Source organism: Pseudopipra pipra, chromosome 1 (assembly GCF_036250125.1).
Source record: "Pseudopipra pipra isolate bDixPip1 chromosome 1, bDixPip1.hap1, whole genome shotgun sequence".
NCBI classification, from domain to species: Eukaryota; Metazoa; Chordata; class Aves; order Passeriformes; family Pipridae; genus Pseudopipra; species Pseudopipra pipra.
In genome coordinates, this window is record NC_087549.1 from 42,348,641 (window position 1) to 42,368,549 (window position 19,909).

The 19,909-nt window shown below is 41.2% G+C and overlaps 1 long non-coding RNA gene across 1 annotated transcript in view; it reads right to left on the bottom strand.

Moving 5' to 3' along the window:
• The window catches only part of LOC135417240 (uncharacterized), a 35,115-nt gene that overhangs the window by 1,716 nt on the left and 13,490 nt on the right, over window positions 1-19,909 (bottom strand). The window contains exons 2-4 of the long non-coding RNA XR_010431983.1: window positions 6,517-6,651; window positions 5,874-5,975; window positions 3,217-3,357 (exon numbers count right to left, since the gene is read on the bottom strand). This is a non-coding gene — a long non-coding RNA (uncharacterized LOC135417240). The remainder of the gene's footprint in view (window positions 1-3,216; window positions 3,358-5,873; window positions 5,976-6,516; window positions 6,652-19,909) is intronic.

Below are 19,909 nucleotides of genomic sequence, written 5' to 3' on the forward strand. Positions count from 1 at the left end.
AGTCTCCTCCAAGCCCTTCCCTGGCCAAGGCTACAAAGGACCTCCACCCTTGTGTTTGCTGCTACAAGCAGCTACCCCCTACTACAAGCAACCCCCTTCACCCTTTTCCCAGGCCAAGCGTTGCAGGGAGGGAAGGGGAAGGAAGAAAAAGGAGATAGCAAATGGACTTATTGTTCACAAGAAAGGTGGGGGAAACAGAGGGAAAAGCTGACCTGAGATGCATGGCTCTTTAAGTTTCCTCCTTCTCCTATAAGGACGATTTCTGCTGTTCTCACACTTCCCCACTCCAGTCTCCCACACTAATCCAACTCCTACCCCTAAAAGGAGAGGAAGAACTGTGCCTGCCTTTTGCGGAAGTTTGAATGCTTGTCTCTAGGAAGTCAGTCAATCAAAGCAGCCCTCCACACTGGCAAAGCTGGGCATCTTGTGAAGGCCTCGGGTCAAGTTAACAACAGCACTGTAGGTTTTTATATGCCTATCTGTTAGATTGCCAGAGTAAGACAGAAGCCAAGCATTTATCTGGTTAATTGCTCCTTTCATTTTCTACATTATTCCCATTTCAAAATCTGTATGTATACATTTGTGGGCCCTAACAATATCATGTTTGTGTGACTCCAGCTGACCAAACAACAGAAGTTATTTATAACTACAGATGACCGGACTCTTCTGTATTTTCATTTATATAATTTTCCTTAGATCATCCATTGGAAAGGGGTCATACTTTCATGTTTCTCACACACAGAGGCCCTGTAGGTTAGCACACAGGAGATGAACCTTGGCAGCCTGCACTGCTGGACTGCCTGAAGAGGAATTTACACTGCAGCTGTCTGAACCAAGAACTCTCTGAGGCTGAGGGTTAGATAGATGTTCTCAGTTCCACACCAGGCAGCAGGTGGCTGGAAGGGGAGGACTGATGACTCTCAGATATAAAGCTTTGTAAAATTGGTACTCATTCATGGGTTTTTTTCTTTTGTCAAGGCTCACTGGCACTTCAGAGGAATAGACAATGACTGAGAAGTTTCAAAATGAGTGAGTGGAATATTGAGAAGTGGCATTAAGTAAACAGGATAAATGACCGTAAGGGGAAACCTCTTGTCCTTAGACAGTAAACAGAGCCACAGCATGTCCATCCCTGCTAACAGAGCATAATTTCCCATCCACATAAATGTACTGAATTCAAAAACATTTTTAATATTTTTAGATGCTTCTCTCTATACAAGCTTGAATGGGAAAAGGCATGGATTTACTTGATGACAGTTGGGACATCAAAGACTACCTCTCTGAGGCTCTTCTACCTATAAACTTCTCACATTATATGGAAGGCTTACAGTAGGTAAAGCATTTTCTGTTGTCCCTTCACCATCCAATAATATCGTCCAGGGCAAACTAATTCAAACAAACATACTATAACCAAAAAAGACAATTTGCAAAATCTCTTGCTTCTATCTAGTAAGAAGAGCCATTCTCCACAAGGCTTGTACAAGAGGACTGAAGTTCAGAAGAGACAAGAGACACAAAGGGAAATGCTATGTCCAGGGTATCCTTTTAGGGTTGCGCATCAAGATTCAGAGCAGCCAGATGGAGACAGCAGCATATTTTACAGTATATGCTGCATGAAATAGGCCTCACAGCTAATCCTAGCAGACATATACTCAGCCAGAGCATATCCACAAAATAAAGCCACAAGATCTTTTACTTAAAATATAGAGAATTAAAGAATTTGGTGGTTAAAAATACTCATAGATTAATAAAACTCATAGATGGCAGTAAACAGGGCAGAAATGAAGTAATTGAGGTTTCACTCCTTTATGTTAAAGCACCATAGGCCTTCTTATTTGGTCCAGCCCAAATACCAGAGAAAAATATATTGAAAAATTGAAAGAAAAAACAGGGATCTCTTGGGGTCCTTAAATATTAACCTGCACTGATGAGGCCATGTCCATGCAACTGAATAACAGTGTTGTTCTCTAGTACAAAAGCTTTTCCTACTTACAGGGACTTATCTTTTCCATTTGATTTTCTCTTTTATTTGGGGAAATTTAGGCATTTTCTGAAAAGGGAAGCCAGATGGTATTGGGAATTCTGATATCACAGCCATGGAATGCCACACACTTATTAGCCAAGTGTTTCCATCCCTCTGTATACATGACTCTTTCCTCAAGCCAATACTTTTCATAACCTTTTGCCCTTTCCATGACATCACAGCTATTTAGTCATATTTACTTTTTTTTCCCATCTTGTAAAATGTATAATGCCACTGCCTTGCTAGTTCGTGACTGATCCCCACGTAGATCAACTCAAACTCAACAAGTAGTTCACAGAGTTTGTGTTCCCTGAATTACTTTCTTCCAAGTATGTTAGTCAATACCCCCTAAAAGACATCCAAATGATGAATAAGGAAGAGGAGGTACCAGAGCTTTTTAAGCTGCTGTCTGGTGCCTTTAGTCTTAGGCACCAGTCTCACAACTGAATTTACTGGAAGAGCTTTTATCTTTTGGAAACCAATGCCTTCTGGGCTAACAACTGAGAATACATACTTGGCACCATATCCAACACAAGGTTGTAATTAGCAGACACTATAGCACTTCTGTTCAGCAAATAACAATCAAAGTTTATTACTAAGGGCCTATTCCCAATATTGCTGTCTACTAAAACTAGACATTATTGTAACTGCTATATGGTCCAGGCCAGATAAAGTTCTCTTCCTCATGTCCACTTGCAAGAACCATGAATGCTAGCTAAAGTGCCGATTTGTCAACATGTTAAAGACTTTCTTTAGAGAAGAGCGGCAAAGAAACAACTGCAGTATTTCAAACAGAAAGAAGACTGAAGGTGCGTTTATCCTAATCCCCAGTATAGAATGTATTGTGAATTATTTTTTCCAACATATCTATTAAAATGGATGACTGTCCAGAAGAATTTAATCAATAGTCAACTTAGGAGGCTACACTTTCAATATGAGAAAACTGTGATGGCCACTGACTGTTGAGAAATTATCTTGTAGAGAATAGTGAAAATTTAAGAATATAGTTGTATTTCTTCAGATCCTGAAAAGTTTGTGCTGAAAGAAAAGTTGATTTGAAATATGTACACCTAATTTTTACCAAGTACAGAACTGTGTCTGTAATAATATGTGTTTTACAATGTTTATTTTGCCAGGAAATTCCAGGAATATAGATCTTCCATACTGAAAATCAAAACAGAAGTGTCACAAACCTGCCTAGCTTCCATGTAGTGCCGCATGGGTACCTCAGAAGCTTTGTGCTTTGCATCCTCTCTTCTTAGCATGAGGTCATCTACAGTCTGAAAAAGGTCCTTTGTGGCTCCTACTGCCTCTAGCAAATTCATAAAAAGGATCTGAAATGCAAAAGCATAGTGTGTGAATAGAGTACACCAGCGTAGAACTCCCATTGTCTCTCTAGTGCATTGGATTTTCAAAACTGAAAACTTTCTTAGAAATCTTACAGACTAGAATAATGTGTAGAATGATGTGTAATACTGGCCCTTAGTTCTCCTTTTAACCCTGAGCAGAAAAAGCTGAGAAACAGCTTGGAAAAGCTTGCTTACAGAAAGAAATACATTTCTAAAATGTTTTAAACTGTCTGGACTTTATGGAATTTCTGGACTCCTCGATAACTTTCTCTTAGTGACTAGAGTCTTCTTTATCAGACATCAGTCCTATCATGGCAGAGCAATCATTGGATAGTGACTGATTATGTAAGATTTTCATTTAAAAAATAAAAAAAGGAAAATAGTAAATCAAGAAATGCTACGTCAAGAAGATTTGTGGATTTGTGTACATGTGGAAACACTACAGAGAACATCACCAGTAGCCGGGCACCAGGAGGGGAACAGATGAATTACACAAAATTTAACACACATACTTCCCCACTTGAATGGGATCTCAGGTATTAAAAATGTAATTTTCAATCAGGGTACTGGTGCTGCTGTTGGGATTTGAGGTTAGCAGTTCAGCTTTTAAAATTCATCCTAGCTTTCACAGATTTCTTTCCTGGGAAGTGGGAAGGGAAAAACAGACCTGTGGGGAGGAGGCTGTACAGAGGCAGGACCTGCATTCTCCCCCAGGATGCTCACACTTTATGACACGCTCACTGCCCATGGCATTGCTGCTGGAGACATTCTTGAGAAACTTGAAAGAATGCAGCAAGTGTCTGGTAAAATATGCAGGGATCTCTGCAAGATTCAGGCCAAGCACTGTACGTTTTCTTCCTGCAACATTGCTGCCATTTTGTTAGTTTGCTTCATAAAAACTGCAGTCATTCTTCTCTGGATGGTCAAAGACACATAGAATCATAAAATGATAGAACCGTTTACGTGGAAACAACCTTTAAGATCATTGAGTCCAACCATTAACCCAGCACTGCCAAGTCTACCACTAAACCAACAAAGATGGTTTAGGCCGCCCATCGCACGTGGGAAGGCTTGGGTAGGAAATCTGTCACACAGGTTTGTGTAGCACCTCTGCCCTGGCTCCAGATGTTGTAGGCGAAGCCATACAAGACAGAATTATAGACCTCAGAAGTATGCTTGGTCTTGTCTATCCCTCATCTGCCACCAGTACTAACACTGATCTGTCCAGCGTGGAAGTACGAGTTCAAAAGCCTTTCCACTCTCTCTGCTGACTTCTTTGCAGCTGCTAAGCTTATGCATGATATGTTTATGTTAAGGGTTTGGGGTAAACGGAGCTTATTTTGCGTAGCTGTCTGAAAATGTCCCATCTCCTCCTTCTAAAAAATGGGCAAAAGACCAAATATTTTTGTAAAGCTTTTCAAATCCTATAGTCTACAGAAAACGTTAAATCTTCTAAAGCAAAACTGAGCATTTGCAGAGAAAGTGGGCATTTTTTCTGGGAGAATGTTAAATTGTTAAAAATGCTGAGTTTAAAAGTTTTCAGATAATCTTTATCATCAAGCTACACTAAAAAGTAGGACAGTTCTGCACAAATTCTGTACCTTCCAAATGGTTATATATTCCTTTAAACATTTGCCTCACACAGGCAGCATAGTGTAAATTCTTAGTAAAAATGAGGGCTAGTAATAGCATTGCACATAGTGATGGGTTTGTAATTGTACCTCATATTTATTTTGGTCTCAGACTCATCATGAGAAGAGAAAGAGCTTGTAATTTCTTGATGAAGTAATTTAGTGAATGGGGGGCAAAGAAAGTAATTTAATTACTGGCTTGAATAATTTATGTAACAGCCATGCAGTTCTTTTATCTTCTGTTAGACAATGTCTTCATTTTTTTATGTCTCATGCTTTAACACAGTGTGTCACAGTGCTAAACTCAAGATGTGCAGAAAGCCCAGGGTCTCTGTGACAGAGAATCAAACTGCAAATTAATTAATTCCTCTTTGCTGCTTAGAATCAGGACTGGTAGGCATAGCTTTTTCCAAATTTTTTTTCACCTTGAAATTCATAAGTGTACTTAAGATATTTTCTGGTAGGCAGTACAGTATTGCAATGCAAAAGGATGCTAGATCACGTTAAGAAAATGCCACAGGATAATCTAAGGCCATAGGTGACTGGAATCTCAATTAGAATCTACCCATTGATGTCATTGGGAATGTTCATCTCCAGCATCAGTGAATCTGACTTTCTTTAGCTCCAAGGCCTGGAGACCCCTCTGCAGAAACAATTAATATCATTCAGATATTTCTGTCCTATTATTATTCTCATTCTGAAGCACAGATTGCATACAGGAGCTCTTGTTTTTCAGGTGTTGAAAATCACAGAAGTTGAAATTCAAGGATGAGAAATAACCTAGTGTTATTAGCTCTGTTCAAACACCATATTTATCTTCTAGGCAGGAAAAAATGAAGCATGAGACATTAGTGAACTAAGCCCCATTACCTCTCAGAAAAGATTACATGGGAATGCAAATGTCCTGGTATAATTCACAGATTCCTTCAGTTCACAGGAACAGCAGTAAAAAAAGCAAAATTGCTCCATATCCTGTAGAGAGGAAATTAAAGGTATCAGGAAGAAAAGAATGTGCTGTGTGGTGCGAAAATGCTGTTTTGATTCCTGATGCTAAACATCTGCCATATTTTTTTGTGGAATCACTTGACTTAGCAAGAGAATAGCATCTTCAGGATTGTGCAAAGTCTATTCCAGACTCAAGCTGTCTGAATTGGCAGCTGTGGGAACACCCACAGGAAGCATGGGACCCTGGAAGAAAAAGTGTAGGAGTACATCCTGTGGGGATAGATAAAAGTCAGAGCCGAGCTATGGGAACCTCTTCAGAACAAACATGCAAATACAGTTTCGCAAGTCAAAGTCCCAACTGTTTGTTTAGGGATTTTTTGGTTATTTGTTGCTTTTATTTGACTTTCACAGAACAGAAACAGAAAAAGGAACTAAGGAAAAAAAAAAAAAGATGAATGAAATCAAAACCCTAGATGTTTTCTTTATTGCTTGGTGTGAGTTCATGTGCTTCATGTGCAGTGCCACAGCTTGCTTCTTTTGCCTTGAGGTGAAGATTGCCATGACATACCTATTTCTGGTCCACCAGGTTTGATAGTCTGTCTCCACACACAGAGTAGGGCTAGAGCAGAGCTGCTTGTAATTTCTCACTGTCACTGTTTCACGGACAAATGCCTCCTCTCATCGATGTGAAATCTTACAGTTCCTGAGGAAGAGTAACAAAGGGAAAGAATTTTATCTGTTTCTTAATTAGTAAGTGCTCCCAGTCACCAGAATCAAATAGCAATCAACGTCATGCAAACAGACAGCCTCCCATGAATACCAACAGGTGACTGAGAGACTCCTTGTCATAAGAACACACACTCCCCTGTCCTTTCAGCATTGCAGTGATATGCTTATCTTTCTTCTTACCTTTACATGCCCCGATGAGTAAGGATAGAAGGATTTGGTTTTATCTTGCCTAAAAGGACATTTTCATTTACTATTTGTACACAATCTTCTCAGCCTTTCAGTCAACTTTCTGCTGTTTGTACAAATTATATCCTGCAAAATCAATGCCCACAGATTGATTGCACATTGTGTCAATTAATATTTCTTTTTGTTTCTGAACTTTCCTAATTCCTATATCACTGGGAAGGTTGAGAAGGAGGTTTAAATTTTCTTTCAGCATGCTATCTATTTTCCTTGTGTGACACATGCTGTATGTTCTCTTGTTCTTTTTACTTTCTTGCATAAATAATCTTAATCTTTTCAATGTCTTCATACAAGGAATATGTTCTGTGTAGTTCTCTGTTATTCTCACTCCCTGCCTGGAGATTGTTTCTAGTTCTGTGTCTTTTTTTGACATGAGATTACTAAACCAAATGAAATAATCAAAGTGAGGACATGGCATCTCAGATGCAATATGTAATACTCTCCATGTGATTGTCTACCCACTTCTAATGTGCAGTCTAATAAGGAATTTTTTTCTATCACACGCCCAGAGCAGACATTCACTGTGATGTCCATGATGACTCCTAGGCCTTCTGGTTTCCCAGGAGGTTACTACTACATTCAGAACCCATTCATATAAAAAAATAATTTAAAGTGTATTTTCATGTCCTTCTGTTGTTAGTTTCTTAAAAAAAAAAAAAAAAAAAAAAAAAAAAAAGGAAAGACAGAAACAAATAAACCACCAGCTCAGTAGAAGTTTAAAGAAGTAAACATTTTACAAGTTATCATGCAGTGTGGAGAATTGGTGACCATCTCTCAATGTCCCTTTTGATTCCCCAAATGCTGATGGGAAATATTCTGGAGGCACAAATAGACTGCAGATGTTGGAGAATACATCTTAGAATTCTGCTGAACATATTACCCTACTGGGAGGCTGTTTTGAATCTCCAGGGACATTCCTCTGAGAGCCCAGCTGATTGTCTCATATTGAAACAACATGTCCAAGATACATTCCAACTAAAAGAAAATAGAACAGGGGTACTCTGACCAAATATAAATCAAGGGGCTAAAGGGCAGTTTATCTTCCGTCCTTCTAGCATTTCTTTTCTCCCCCTATGAATACTCCCCCCAGGGAAACAGACCACTGGGTAAATGACTGCCAAACATGATGACTCAGACGTTAGGCACTGTCCCCAAGTGCTTCACAGATGGTGTCTGGATGGGAAACCCAGAGCTTTCGGCACAATAAGCCTTGCTACTTTTTTTTTTCTCCTTTTTTTTTAAGTTCACTGCAGCATTACTTCTGATCTCATGTCAAGCCCTTATAGCACTGTTGCCCCCCACAATGAATTCTGATCCTGACCTTATAACAACCAATGTCATTCGCACATAAAAAAGATAGGAGACAAATCCTAGCAGACCTTGGGGAGTGGGAAAAACAAAGCTAAAATAAACACATTACTTAAAAGATTATCTTGTATCCAATTGAAAAAAAAAAAACTAGCAAAGAGTCTGCTGCAAAAGACAGGCATATTGTGAAGTACAGTGCATTAGCACAATTGCATAATCACAGGTACTATGAAAGAAAATGTTCTCCGCACAGCTTTCATTGGTCTGCTTCTTTTTGTGGAATCCTGTTTGTTTCAGTAAAATCCCGTTCCTTTCAGTTTCCTTTATGTTCCCCAAAGCTAGCACATCTTGGGATGCACATCTGGATATGGGCAAGCCTGAAAGCAATGGCATATTTCTGTGCTTCTACAGTACTGTATGTTCACACTAGACACTGGAAAAGTCCCCTGTGGAAAGGAAAGAAAAAAAAAACAAAAGAACAACACACCAAATATTTTTCCTCCCATAAAGAGAAGCTCAAGAAATGCTCTGTAAAGGCTTGTAGGTTATGCACAATGAATCCAACTATCACAACCTCAAACAAAGCAGATCACGAGATATGTGAAATAGCTCTTCCTCTCTCTCTCCCTCTCTCTCACACACACGCGCACACACTCACACACACACAAACCCAGCTGCAAAGGATAAAAGAGGAGGAATTGCACATTGAGAAGAACCAGGTCCAGCAAGTATTTTTTTTCTTCCTCTTCTTCCTCTCCTTTTTTTTTAAGGTTTACCACCAGTATCATGCATAAGAAACAAAAGAAGAATTTTTCACTCCAACTGGAGAGGATAAATAACTAGGTATTTTTGTGGATTTCATTATGTTTCAAAGGCTATGTAAGAATTCACTGAACTTCCCTGATTTACACAAATTCAGCTGAGTAGTAATTCCATTTAAATCAATGGAGTTACTTGACCATGTGTATAAAAGAAATGACAATCAGACATTTTGTTTCAAAATTCAAATTAAAAGGTCCCAGAATTGAAAGCAGCAATTCTTAGGTCAGTCAATTTCTCTGTTTTTTTAGAAGGACCCTCTGATAAAAGTTGGTAGCACTATGCAGAGCCAATGTCCCTGAGCCTGGGGTTTTACAAACAGCATGAGCAGGGCCACAGACACTGATCACCATGGGACTCCGCTTGGAGACAGTCACTTCAGAGTCATTACACCAGGAAAGATACACTTCTTAACAGGCAGGCATTGGTGAACAGCTAAGGAACTGACAGTGTAAATCAGCATAAAACTAGCCAGGTTTCCAAAATGTGCCTGGCAGGCAGTTTTCAAAGCCTGCCTGGTTTTGGAAGCAACTTTGTCAAAATTGGACCCTCTCCACAAAGTGCTTTGATGTTGATGAATCGGTAAATTCCAACAAAAACTTGTTTAGTCAGAATTTTTCTGACCAGCTCTACTTCCTCCTTCTGCCAAACTTATTTACTAATTCTGTGTGGCTTCGAGTGAATGTTTTCTGCCAGGGCCATCACAACTGCAGAGCCCTGTGTTCAGGCACAGCTGAACACAGGCACTTGCCCACCAGGGTCCTCCCCTTCCACGTCCCTGTGGGAGAGAAGCACCATGCAGCAGCACAGTTCCCAGCCTCCCTCTCCACCCATAGCACAGCTTCATCCAGACCTGTGTAGCTCAAGAGGCTTTGTCATGAGGACTAAAGTACCATCACCCCCATTTTACCCCATCATCACACCAGAGGAAGTGAAGAACAGAGAAATAATTAGTTTGAGAGTGTCACAGCAGTTTTAGAAGTACGGCCTGGCCAATAAGATGCCTGGTTTCATATTGAGCCCAGCAGTAGGTAACATATATTTGCATGTTTACAGCCACAGCAACTGTTGGGAACTCGAGTACAGGACGGGTGTGGATGAACCTGTGTGTAAAATGGGGAGAGAGGCTGGGAGCCAATAGGCCAACATTATATTAAAAGCATTTCTGTCCCAGGCTTGCAAAAACAATGCATTGCACTGAGACGAGGTGTTATTGTCTGCTTTTAAATGTACCCTCCCTTTCAAGTTTTTCTTTTTTAATAAAGTATCTGAGGTCATGCTATTGTCATTAGAGCTTGACGAGTGCTCGGCAGCTGTCACCGTGGCAGCGGGAGCGTGCCTGGTGCCAGTCCCCTTTGTCACGACAGCCACAGCAATGTAAGGAGAAGGGCCTTGCAGGATGCAGGACAATACTGGGAAGGAAAAGGAGGGAATCCTCGACCTTGGGCCAGGGCCTGGTGGCAGACTATTGAACCCTGCGCATCTCAGCAAACCATAAGAAGTAAAAATTCTTGGAAGCTGCAAAGGTTGCAAGTGAAAACAAAAGATTCTATCATGTAGGAAATAGAACAAAACACAGAGAAATTTGTTTTGTTTTCAGAGATAAAATAAGCAAATATGTCTCTGCAACAGTCAGGAGCACTGCACCCCGCATGCAGCACTCACGGAAGGGAGGAGGCCAGAAAGACTGGAAGGAATCTGGAAGCAGGTAGGAAAGTGCTCTCTCTGGAGCTTTCCAAATCTTGTGCTGTGAGCAAGGGACCCCCTCATGAAAAAAAAAATGATGATGCTCTCCACTAGAATTTAAAACATTAAATCGTCTATCCAAACAAAACTCTGATTATGTAAAACAATCAAATAATCATCTTTTGAACCCATAGCTGAAGCAACTGGTAGAAGGAAATAAACCACCGCTACTGAGTTTTGCCAGTTGGGTGATAGGACTAGACCAGTGCAGGATAACTAGCACCAATTCTCTTATGCTTCTGTTAAAGAAAGACTAAAGCCTGCACCCATAAGTGGCTGCAACAATAGATAGTGAGGATGGTGCTGTTGGTTAACTTAATAAATGTTTGTTAACTTAATAAATGTTTCACAGCTGACATGTTGGAGCATTTTGTCCGCTTTCTTATTTGTGTTTATATATCAGCAGCACCCTTGACTAGGAGCTGCTTAGCTATTTCTTTCCTGCTCATTTCTGATCTGAAGATCCACTCCAGAAATACCAGCAATTGCTAACCTTCACCTAGCAATCAGTGTAGCCTCCTTTGCATTGTGTACTCTGTGCACAACTTTCACAACTTTGTGGGTGTTCCTTTGGGACAGGAAGTGAAGAAATAAATCACATCCCAGTGGAATCACCGGTGTAGCTCTGGACTGGTGGGATGGTACCCAAGCTGCAATTTGGCTGGGAAGCCTAGGCCATCACCCCTGTATTTTGAAAAATACTTTGGCATTTTGAATGACCGCAAGTGGTCAGAACCTCAGCTTTATTCCTTATCCAAAAGAAAAATACCTTTGGAAGCAGAAAAGCCCCACAGTGGGTGAGCAGGACTGACAGTGCCACCTGCTGAAGCATCAGGGCTGCTCAGAGCCACAGCCAATGTCCCTCCAAGAGGCCAAGGAAAGCCTGGCTCCATGGCCATTGCTGTCAGCCTGGTATTAGCACCAGCTCATCCTGCCCAGTTTCCTATGAATAGAAAACTCCCCTTGGAAAAAAAATGCACCTCAGCAGATGAAGAGGGGGCAGGGGGGTGGCACACACAGGGTGCTGTGGCACTGTGAGAAGGCAGGAAAGGATTGGGTTTTGTGATCTGAGAAAGATGTTCGCCTTTCAGCAAAGCTTTGGGTCACAGCAGTCTCTGTGCCAGCAGCCAGGCTTGTTATTACCCTGAGACAATACAAGTTGTTCTTTTTCTTTCTCAGTAATTTCACAGCTTCCAGCCCCTGCTGGAATCCTTTGCTCCCGTCCTCCCCACACTCTGGTCTGTGGATCCATTGAAAAAAGATGATGGTAGAGCGCCCTCAGACTTGAAAAGGGGTGGTTAATTGAAGCAGACTAAGGACACATCTTTTAATCAGCTCCTTTTGCCTTTTTCCTGTCCTCTCTCTTGTCAGTATGGGACTGTAAGTAGCCAACACCTGAAAAAAAGAGCATCTAATAGAGTGCTCCTCCTCTCCTGACAGTGTTGTGTAGTCAGTCACCAGCTCCTAAGAGCTCACGTCCAGTAGCAGCAGTAGGACTGACACGCATATTCCCTGACAGCAGGTGCATTATTCCCCTGAGCTATCTACTCATAACAGACCTCATGTAGACTGTCCCTCTCTATTGTAATACCACTGAAATGATACAAAGCATCTGAAGAAGGGGAGAATGTCCTTGGTGCATTCAACAATGGAGAGGAATGACACCAGGACATGAATAAACAGGGCTGGTTTTGTCTAGACTCAGGTATTGTCAGCCTCTCAAGAGAGCATGATAAAACCTCAAAAATTAAGCAGGAAGGTAAACATACAGTATCTTCCCTTTGAGGGTAAGTAAATTGTATGGACCATCTACAGAATGAACTGGTGCAGGGAAAGAGGGGCGTCCAGTTGGTCAGTGACAGAGTCAATGTGCTGTCTGAAATGACTGGGGGAAAAAGAGTGTGGCATGTATTTTTCCAGGCATGCTTACAAGCAAAGAAGTTCACGTGGTACTCACAAATCAGCCATCCTTTCTCTCGTACCCTGCTTAACCTTGTTTATGCTCACCATCTTTTCCATTTTTTTTCATATTACTAGTAAAAATAAAAAGAGAAAAAATTCTGGGTTTTGTCTGCTCATAATCTGTTCTACAACCTTTCTGCAGAGAAGAAACAGAAGGGGGAAGGGACAAGCAAATGTGGCATTGGCTCTGTGACTGTGGTTTTTGTTTCCATAAACCTTAGAGCACAAGAATGCATGAGATATTTACACAAATCTTTCCACAATTCCTGTGGCCTTTGGGAGCATTGCATTTGCATGACTTCACCACTGTGGCTGGTTTGTGCTTTCTCAGCAGCATTGCCTGCAACAAGGAGAAATCCTGGCTATTCCCAGTAGTTCTTTTTCTCCCACCCTCAGATACAGTCACACCAGTGCATGTTTAATACAAGCTGTGTTAATGCAGGAGTTCCTGTCTTGCTTGCTGTCCAGTTTCCCAGGGATGGTACAGGAAGTTTCCCAATTCATCTCATAAATACGAAGAGAGAAAAATGTTTTACTTGGAGAAAATGTTGGTCATTTAGATCTTGAGGGAATATCAAGGGTTATAAGATGGAGGAGGATGCTTCTGAAAGGTTACTGAAGTGAGGTAGAAGTTCGTCAAACACATAAGGAAAAGTGCAAAACAAAGCTTTTGCATCAAGAACTCACACTTGCTCGCCCTGCATTACAGGATGGTGGGAAGCTGAGTGCCATAGACACAGTGTCTCAAGTGAATATGCTACTGAGTAACAACTTGGCTACTGGGGCTCCGTCCTCTGCTGCCCTCATCGGGGACTTCCAGCAATCACTTTGGTCTGTACCTCATTTTCTCAACCTCATAAAGGGATGTTGCTCAACCTTTGCAAAATACTTTGAATCGGTGCACAAAAACTGTTGTATTAGGACCAAGGAATTTTTTCACTGAATGGGAGTATCAGGTCACTCAACGGACAGGCTGCCAGTTAAGGAAACAAAGCCACCATGTCTACAAGGCAAAGTGATCTTGTCCATTCTCACTCTTGCAGCTGTGGAAGCTCTGGCTTCTCCAGTGTTATTAAAATGTCTTTTAAAGGGAGGTTGCATCCTGGGTGCTTGTTCTGGAAGCTTTGAGGAGGGAGGCTAGTGAAACAGAACATGTGCCAGAAAATGTAAGTCTTGTCTGTTGTGGACTTTACAGGGCAGCTAGGTTGCTTGAAACTGTGTTCAAAGCTGTGCTCCATCTCTCTTCCCCACTCTGGCTGAGCCTGAGGGAGATCCAGCCAGATTCATTTGCAGGAGTTTAACATTTGATATCAGAACCAATGTGCAATGACATAAGGCAGAAGCATAACCACAGATGGCTTGTAAAAATTGAGCTTTGTCCCTCACAAGTGAATCCATAATTAAAACTGCAACTCTAGTCCATTGTATTTATCCAGCAGAAGGACTCATTCCCGCTACCCCTTGAGTCAGCAAGTTTCTCTATTTACAGTAATCCTTTACTTTGACTTTCCTTCATTATTAATAAAACAATTTTAAACTCTTTAATGTCAGCCAAATGGTATTTCAAATTATATTTTCCGGGGGGGGGGAAGGGGGGAAAGGTAGTTGAGTGTTCACGCGGGAGCACTTAGTTATGTTATAGTTCAGCCTGAGACACTCTGGTGACTCTTTAGAAAGTGTTGAAATTACAGGTTCATGACGTACACAGTGTTGAAACACTATGTTACTGCAACACTTGGTCCAACACGATCTTACAGTTTCAACACTTCCTAGGTCTTTTGTAAAACCCCATAACTGACCAGAACAAATGTAAATTCCCAAAAAGTCTAAAGCAACGTGCCATACAATAGCACAGCCTGGAAAACCCATTTAATTTTCAGTGCTGCTACCCTTACACAGAATAATCATTCTCAAAGTATGTTTAATTTGTAAAAAGCCTGTCATCCAGGATTAGCTACTCTCACAGCAAAACAGTGGTCTCAAGGCACAACTGGTCTGATCCAAAATGGTAATATCTGTATTCTTCCAACTTTTTTTCCCTTGGTGTCACAAAAAAAAAATCCATGAGGAAAGTACCTGCCTCAGCTTAAGCAAAAGATATTCACCAGCAACCTCCAAAATGTGCTGTCCTGGAATTTAGCAGAGACCATAATAACAAAACGTTAAACACAGGGATAAAACCTTTTCAACCAAAGGGAAGCTGCAATTTCAAAACACAGCAAAATTTGATATTTAAAAATACACTATGGCATTATTTCGAAATACCATTTGTTAAACAAGCAGGAGGCAGGAGAGCAGGCAGGATCATGGCTCGCACAGTGCTTGTTTTGAAGATGAGGAGAGTACAGGATTTGTGCTCGACCTCTTCACAGGTTACACTTAGCTCATCCCATTTCATTAACAAAGGAAAAGGATTGTCACTCAGAGGAGACACTGAGAAAAAGCTTTATGCCCCAGCTCCTGTAAACAGCTCAGATCAGGAGACTCCTACACCTGAAGCCATCAGAAATGCAGCCACCTGGAGCACTTGGCAGGATGGGGATGCTCCGGTTCCTGCCCCTGTAAGCAGACAGGGGACCGTCCATGTGTGTCAGCACTCAAGGATGGGAAAGGTGTCAAGTAAAATAATCCCTCAGGCTGAAAGTCCACACAAAAGCCAGGTCTCACATGGAGGCTGCGAGGGACTGGATGGGATGTGTGCCTGCTGCAGGAGTCCCGGAGGTGTCCCAGGACTAGCACATACCCTCTTGAGCACTCATGCAAAGCACCCTCCAATAACGAAGATGAAATGGGAGTTTTAACAATACACTTCCTTTTGTTTATCTGGCTGTGTTTTGAATATTTAATGCTAATTTTAGCACTTGGACACTTAGAAAAGAGTGAAACAGAATGAACATGTTGTGTGTATTGGGCTGTAAACATATAACCCCCTACATACCAGCTTGGGTTTTCCTGCATCAATCAAAGCTGGACTAACAGCAAAAACAGCAGTTTTGGTGTTACATACAACTACAGTTCCATTTATTTTTAGAGAACATAATTTCTTAAGATAGCAGAGAGCTTACTTGGAAAATCATGATAAATTATAATAGTCTCCCTTCTCCGCAACTTCTTACAGAAGCTGCTTTTTTTTGGACCATTGCAGCATGCTGCATACTAGGAAGAAGGTACTTACGATAGGATTTATTTGTAGCTGTGAGCCAAAATACATATTGCCTTAGACGAGAGTCAGTGTTATCACAAAGATTTATGAAATTGGACCTGGGTGTCAGATTTTAGCTTGGTAAAGTTAGCAGCTGTGATGAATTGGACCAGAAATGTGCTGTGTAACAAGATTTCACTGGAATTCTTGGGGGGAAAAAAAAAAGTATGTGGAATATGTCATGCAAACAGTTGACAGTGTAGATGCAACATCAAATATTAAATAAATATATTCCATACGTAACACAGGCACAGAAAAACTTTTCAGGAAAGCGCCTCAGAGCTGCATAGCCTCGCATCTATAAATCTCCATTAAATCAGTTTGAGTGGGGCGAGTGTTAGAGACAGAGCTGCCAGAAATAGCTCTTTTCCTGCAAGATGTAGAAAAGATTACAGCTGAGATTGAGACGGCGGGGTGGGGAGGGAAAGCAGGGGAGGGGTGGGGGAGAAGAGAGGCAAAGGAGTTGAGCTGGAGGAGGCGGGGGAGCTGTGAAAGGCATCTCATAAAAGTCCCATTTGTTGGAAGGCTGCAGGAAGTGGAGGCAGCTTTGGCACACGTGTCCATGGTGCTAAATTAACTGTTAACACAAATAATCAAAGTGCAAGGCCCATCAAGCCGCTGGCGCCAGCGAAATGAGGGAGCGGCCAGGTCAGCGCTGCCTCTGGAGTGAGCCGGCTAGCAGGTGGAGACCAACCAGGGACCCGACAGGATGGAAGTGCTTACAGAACACACTGACCCACTGACAGAGGAAAAGACTGCTGCACTTCTGCTTTCCAGCTATTGTGTGCAGAGCGTCTTTTGTGTGTATTTTTATTTTGTATCTATTTATTATATTTTAGGTAATTTTTTCCCCTCTTTTATTTCTTAAAAAAAAAAAGCATCAACTTTTTTTCACAGGAGTTGAGAGCTTGGACACTCCAGGCTGAGTTGTAGTACAGCTCAGCCTTTCTTTGGCAGCATTGATGAAGGAACAGCTGAACAAGACAAAGGAAGAGTTATCAGGCACAAAAGGACCAATTGCCCTCTAGCACTACCCTTCAGAAGGAAAAACGCTGCTCTTCAGAAACAGATGCTGAAAAGCATTGTGGGCAGAGGTATTTCTACCTGTTTTGCTCCACAGCCCTGTTCTGTATTGCAAGTATGTTGCAGATACTTTGGGAGGTGTCATGGCAAAGCAGCCACCCCAGCAGTGAAACCTACTGCAGCCCACGCGGCTCTGTGCAGAGTGGAGAGAGACAGGGTGGTGGTATTCGCTCCCTCTCAGTAAGATTAGACTTATAAACAAGCAGGACTGCTCTAACAATCAAATTTGGACATGCTGAAGTTCACTGGAAGTCTCAAAGGATCTCATTGTATTGGGCTGTGGAAAAAGAAATTGCTCCAACTATCACTCAGCTCCATTCTCAGTGAGATGCTCACTGGAAAGGCCACCTGTGGAGCAGCTTCCACCACACCAAAATAGCAGGAATTCTGTGCTGAATTCATTGGCTGCTTCACTCAGTTTCTTGACACAAGACAGCTGTAAACCCACTTTAACTGCCCAGTAAAGCCAGGTTTACAATTACTTTGCATGGCCAAAGCAATCACAATGCAATGGTGAATCAGGAATGGAATTGCCAGGAGCTTTCTCCTCCTTGCCCTGGTACAATATGCAGAGCTACATACTATAATAAATCACACGTATATCATACACATGTGCTGTGTACATACATATTTACATCACACACTTTGGTTTGGTTTGGCTTTTGTTGGATATACACGTATTCTCTACAGATACACCATTTATATTTACCAAAAAAAACCCACTTGCAGTTATAAGGTGCTACAATAGAAAGTGTTATTGCTTGGCAAAAAATTTGCTCCAGAAAAAAAGAAACAGAGATGAGCACTCATGCTGAATTAAATTACTTGTAAATATAATTACCTATGACATATAATGAATAATATGATACAAAAAGATATCATTTGAATCATAGAATCATAGAATGGTTTGGGTTGGGAGGGATCTTAAAGATCATCTTGTTCCAACACCCCTGCCATGGACAGGGACACCTTCCACTAGACTGTGTTGCTCAAAGCCCCATTCAGCCTGGTCTTCAACACTCCCAGGGGAGGCGTCCACAAGTTCTCTGGGCAACCTGTGTCTCACTCTCACAGTGAAGAATTTTTTCCTACTATCCCATCTAAACCAATCCTCTTTCAGTTTAAAGCCATTCTCCCTTGTCCTATCACCTGTGAAAAGCTCCTCTCTGTGGTGGTGCATCCCCACCCTGCCCCACAGACCACACTATGATCTGTGAAATGCTCATCAGGCCTCGGCCTTGACAACACCTGGGCTGAGCTCCTCCAAGCTTATCAGAAACATTATCTGGGGTGCCTCTCAGAGTTAGCAACCTCCACTTTTGCTGTTTCTTGGAGGATCACCAACTGATGGATCCTGGGCTGATATCTCACTCCTCCAGACTCAATCCTTCGCCCATTGAGAAGAATGCAAAAATATTCAAAGTCAGTATTTCACAGACCTTGAGGGAAATTTTTCACAGCTACCTTGTTAAGACTCTTTATGTCTGTGTGCATCTGCTGTATCAAATATGCTAGGGATTCAACTTTCTTAAGTTCTTAAGTACTTTACATTTATAAGTAAGTTACTGTTGCAGTATATATGGATCCAAGTTAAATTGTTAAGTTAATAAGTGTTAAGTCAATGCTGTTAAGTGCTGTTAAGGTAAGTTAATTTAAGTTGTAAGTTAAGTGTTGCCAGGCCTTTGGGCCATATCCCTCTTTGTCCTTATACCTTCTGTCCTTTTGTCTCACCTACTCCCCCCCACAACCACAGCCTCTGCATAGATGGTCTTGCGTTTGTTTCAGTCCAGACTAATATTGATTTTAGGTTTTTTGCGTATTTTTTCTCAGTATATTTTAACTGTTTAGTAGGTAGTATAGTGAACCTTGCCACAAACTCTGTTGTGCTGTTGCCTTTATAGTACACCTGCTTTTGCTGATACCTTTGCTGATGATTTTTTGAGCAACCTTAAAACATCTGTTTCACAACACTCTCCAGCTCTCTTGCAAAGCCCCCTTTAGATCCTGAAAGGCTGCAAAAAGGTCTCCCAGGAGCCTTCTCTTCTCCAGGCTGATCAACCCCAGTTCCTTCAGCCTTTCCTTACAGGAAAGGTGCTCCAGCCCTCTGATCATCTTCATGTCCCTCCTCTGGACTTGCTGCAACAGGTCCATGTCATTTCAGTGAGGATACACATCTTCAGAGTGTCTAAACCTTAATTATGTCTTTAATTCATATCTGAAAGCATCAAATTACCATGTATCTTTAAAAAATTCTCATTAATTTTATTTCAGCCAACAGAAAAATGCCCAATAAAAATATGGAGAAAGTGGGTGTATAATAATCTTATCATAGGGCATAGTCATTGCTTTTAGTGAAGAAGTTGCTAATGACTAAAATTAAAAACAAAAAACATCATTAAGTGTGGCAGTAATATTCACACATCTTCTAGAAACAATGTGTTAATGAGGTTTATGTCTACAGAAATTACACGTAATCTTCCCTATGGGGTCACTTTGACATCTGTCAGATATGAAGTCTCTGGCAAATCCAAAGATGTATCATGGTTCTAACAGTATTTTAAACAGTATTTTAAACCACCTTTAATATAGATCAGCCTTAGCTAATGTTGTAAACTTTAAGTGAACCATGGCCAGCTGCATGATCTGTATGAAGAACATTCAGGAACATTAGCAGCAGACATCTGATGTGATCAAGGAACAGGTATAAAGATAATTTGCTCTTAAGTCAGTTAGATTTGTGTAGACTTTTAAGACATACGAAAATGTATGATCTCTCAGGAAAAAAATTGGTTAGAGACAAAGAAACAAAAACAGACAGAGACAAAGCATGAGGAAATAATACTGTCATAGGCCAAAATTACTTATTATT